This window comes from Camelus dromedarius, chromosome 27 (assembly GCF_036321535.1).
Source record: "Camelus dromedarius isolate mCamDro1 chromosome 27, mCamDro1.pat, whole genome shotgun sequence".
Taxonomy (NCBI): domain Eukaryota; kingdom Metazoa; phylum Chordata; class Mammalia; order Artiodactyla; family Camelidae; genus Camelus; species Camelus dromedarius.
The window spans coordinates 43,013-47,395 of record NC_087462.1 but is presented as its reverse complement, the minus strand read 5'-3'; the positions used below and the strand labels follow the sequence as shown (position 1 = coordinate 47,395).

The window sequence follows — 4,383 nt, the reverse complement described above, 5'->3', positions numbered from 1 at the left end:
TTTGTGTGTGCTGATGGGCCCCTCCTGGGTCTGGCTGGATCTTTTGTCCCATCTGAGTGGGCATCAAGGGATAGTCAAGTCAGGCAGGACAGCCCTTGACTTCTGACCATCTGGGCAGGCATTCATGGTCCTCCAGCTCAGGCCAGCCTGAGCCTGTCAAGCCCCTGTTGCCAGTTACTAAGCTGACTATGCTGCTGGGCAATTCAACAGCTCCCTGAGCAGTGCAGAGAGCACCTTGGGAAGTTTCAATTCTCTACATCCATGGGGCTGACAAAAGGGCCTTCAGCCTTGCAACCTCTTAGCTTGCTAAGAGAGATAACAAACCAGGTGGCACCCAGGTCTAGGGTCCTTGGCAGCACCACACCCCATCGCCTTTCCCTGTGCTTTTGGAGTCTCCTCTCCTCCCCGCAGCAGAAATACTGGGCCTGAGGCCTGCAAGGGCTCCACCCCACCAGGCCTTCCACAGGGTCAGCCTTGCACAGCCCCCTTTCTCCGTGGGAAAAGCATGCAGGAGAGAGGAGTGGGGAGTACTGCTTGTCAGCATGACAGATGGGGAACAGGGAGCGTGACCAAAGCGCCTGGAGAGGCCCAAACCATAGCACCCAGAATCCCCTGTGTGGCCTGGGACTACAGTACCCAGAATCCTTGGTGTGCCCCCATCCTGGGGCTACAGTACCCACTGGACTCAGTATGTTACCCACTCCCCACCTCGGCCCATTCTTGGACTACAGCACCCAGAATCCTTGGCATTTCTGCTCATCTTGGTACTACAGTACCCGGAATCCTCAGTGTGCCCCCACCATGGGACTTCAGCACCCAGAATCCTCCTTGCAGCCCTGGACTGCAATGCCAGGGACCACAGTAATCCAACCTGGTTCATTGGCAGTGAAGGCATATTTCCTGAGCCTGCAATTTGTTACCTGGTTGGTGGCCATTCTGGTGCCACCCTTTCCTGCTCTCATTTTCCCCCTCAAAGGTGGGCAATCAGGACCCGTGAGAGCGGACCTGCAGTGACCTGGACAAATGGTGCGCCATGGGCCTGTCCCGTTTTTGCAGGGTGGACTGAGGCTGGGGGACTCCCCCAGTTGCCAGCTGACTGCGTCTCTGTGTGCTCCTGTGGGGCCCTGAGTCCTTTCCCCTGGCATCTGGGTTCTCATGTCAGTGATGGTCCCCTGGTGCCAGAGGCATCTGCGTCTCAACCCCAGGTTTCTGCCCAACCCAAACTTTGAACCTCTGTGATTCCCTGCCAGCCCCAGGGCTTGAGAGCTCTTCCACTGCCTTTCCCACCTGGCACCCTCTTGTTTCTCCCTCCCATTTGTTACAGAATTGGTTAACAGGACCTGAGCCTGGGTCCTAGTGGGGGCCAGGACCTGCCTCAGCCGGGGAGGTTCTTTCTCTGATCAGGTTCATGCAGCCAATAATGAGACAGGTGCTGAGACAGGAGCAGCACAAGCTTCACTCAGTGGCCAGAGACTGGCAAAGTGGTAACCCAGCTCGCAGATCAGCTTCTCAGCCCAATTCGGTTGCAGATACCAAATATATATAGGAGGGCCGAAGCGAAGGGGCACAGCTTGGGGTCTGTTCAGGGTTGGGTGGGTGGAGATTGGAAAGAGTGGGGGGAGTATTCGTAACTTAACAGGGATGTGGTTGGACTCGACACTGATGCAACTCCTTTTCACTCCTTGTGTGGGAGTTTTGGGTTGTTGTCATGGCAATTGCCAACTGTCCCGGTGCTGCTGGGTGTGTCAGTTAGCATGCTATTATATCACAGTGAGCGTGTAATAAGGCTCAAGGTCGCCTGGAAGTCAGATCCTCTGCAGTCTTGGGCCTAGTTGGTTGTAATCAGTCTTTGTGTTTTTCTCAATGCAGCTTCCTCCTGAAACTTAGATCAGAGTAATTGGGTTCCGCTCGAGGGAGGGGCGGGGAGTGAACGTGGGGCAACCGAGTCTGGTATTTTGACATTTTGATGTACCCTGTGCCTTTCCTGTTGTATGAAAAGTCCTGAAGTCGTATAGCTGTGAAAAAATCAGAATCGCCTGTGTTTTCAAAATAAACTTGACAGTCTACAGTCTTTACAAATATTCACTAGCTACTTAGAACTCCTTATGTGAAAGGAGCTTTCCATCTGACTGTGTTTTGTAAGGCACCACTGAGGCACCACTCTGATATGTATGCTGTCTTAACAAGGGACTTTCCACTCATACGTTTTCCTGACCATGCCCTGCATTTCATCTTTGTTTAGAGTTCTTTTTTCAGGGGGAGGTGATAAAGGTTACTTGGGGAGATGCTGTTAAACAAAATTAAAGTTGTGTGCATTAGCAACATAACTCAACATCCTTGACTTGGTATGAGAGTAACACACGTTCTTGCTTTCCTGTGTTCTGTTAAGTCACCACAAGCTAAAGAGCTTTGTGAAACTGATATGCTGAAATTTAGCTTTGCTGTTTTTGCCTGTGCTCTGATGCCAAGCCAAGCTGTTCATAAGTTTCTTCGATCTCTGAGTCCATCTCATCATCAGTATCACCCAGGTGTGGATCACCAGCCCCTGATAAATCTGTTCCATTTTCTTCATAATCTGGAAAAAAGTCTTCTCTTTCAAGTCATTCTCAGTATTTCTCCCGACAAGCTGGATGAACTGCAGGGAAAGGAGAGCCACCAGATGCGCAGAACATCGCTTCACGCATAGCATAGTCTCACCTTCAGGTGCCGCTTCTCTGCTGAGGTGCATGGGCTCCGCCCCAGTTACCCGACCAGCGTTCTGCAAGCTTCATGAGTGTCTGATTTCTCTCTCTGGCCATTTGCATCTAGGATGACATTTTCAGTTTCTTGCATTACCAGTCTTTCCTTTTTCCTTCCAGCATCTTCCAAACTGACCCTGTCAACTTCAGTAACAGTACTGCACAAATTAAGTTGTTGTGCAGAGGGTTAGAAAAAAGGACATCCAACAACCCCTGAAGGCATCCTGAAGAAGACCTGTCTCATAACCTGGTGCATTTGTTCCCTTGATCTCCAGGTTAAGATAAAGTTCTACCAGGAAGAGTACAAAAGAGTACAGTCGAGTTACTTCATTCTTTTTGCAGCTTGTTCCTTAACTTCATATTAATTCTGGTATCTTTAAAGTAGCAATTGGTGGAAACTGCCACTCTCCAGAAGTTGCCAGTTGCTAGCTCTCATGTAAGAGGATCTGAGGTAGACGTGGCCTGTTGATACACGACTTCCCCATGTTCTTGCAAAACATCATCTGTTGTAACACAGCCATTCACTGTGCAAACCATTCAGTTTCAGTTTCCAAATCTATGAAATGGTTTGTAAGATGATTCAAAAATTCCTGGGCATGTTCATATAGAGTGGGACAATCCTCACAACCACCCTCATAGGATTCTGTATAATCAGAGGGACAAATTACTTCGACATGAATAAGGAGCCACAACCACCCGGGGCTTAGCCAGTGCCGACCCCAAGCTCTGCAGTGAGGTGTCAACCTGTGAATTCATCTTGCTCCCAGGAGGGCTCCCCTACAGGGTGGTTCTTGGAGAGAAGTGCTTATAGTCCATTTCTAAATTTTAGCATTTTATGTTATCTGGAGAGACAGAGAATTCCCCAAACCATCCCCTGGCCCCTCTTTGTTCAATAGTCCTTCTTTTAGCTCTCTCTCTCCTTTTTGCCATTTAGTTTAAGCAGCAAGGAAGAAGCAGCTAGGAGACACTCAGTACTTTCTGGAAATCTTAGCTAGTTCACCCAATGCTTGGGCTCACTTTCATCTTTCCACATTACTGTAGGAACAATGTTCCTAAACTTTCTGACACTGCATAACAAAGGTACTCTTTCCTCTAGTTTGTAGTCAGATTTTTTGATACTATCCTTTAAGTCCTCACCAACAGGCTCTTCAAAATAAGGGCTTCTATTAATAGTATGTTCACACCAAGTCAAGCTTTCACTAGCACTTCTGAAATCCTTTTTGCTTTCTCCCGCTGCCTGATATCAAAGCCACTCCCACATCTTAGGCTTTTGTTATAACAACCTACTGCTATAGGTACCAAAATTTGTATGAAATTTGCTGCATAGCAAATTACCATACAGTTTATCAACTTAGCAAACACTTAAGTTCTCTCACAGTTTCTGTGGGTTCAGTATCCAGGAGGGGGTTAGCTGGGTGATTCTGACCCACGACCTCTTATGAAGTTGCAGCCAGGTCATCGTCATCATTATCATCTGGTGCTGGAGGATCTGCCTCTAAGGTGAGTGTTACTCCTTTGCCTGGTACATTATTGCTGGTGGAAGGCAGTTCCTCCTGGTTCCCTGCATGTGTTTGCTTGAGTGTGCTCACAGCGTGTGGCTCCAGGCATCCCCCAGAGTCTGTGAGCCGAGAGAGACAGCAAGGAG

The 4,383-nt window shown here is 48.8% G+C and overlaps 1 pseudogene; it reads right to left on the bottom strand.

The window, feature by feature from the left end:
* Nucleotides 1-2,432: 2,432 nt before the first annotated feature.
* LOC116148514 (polyadenylate-binding protein-interacting protein 1-like) lies at nt 2,433-3,771 on the bottom strand (annotated as a pseudogene).
* Nucleotides 3,772-4,383: the final 612 nt, after the last annotated feature.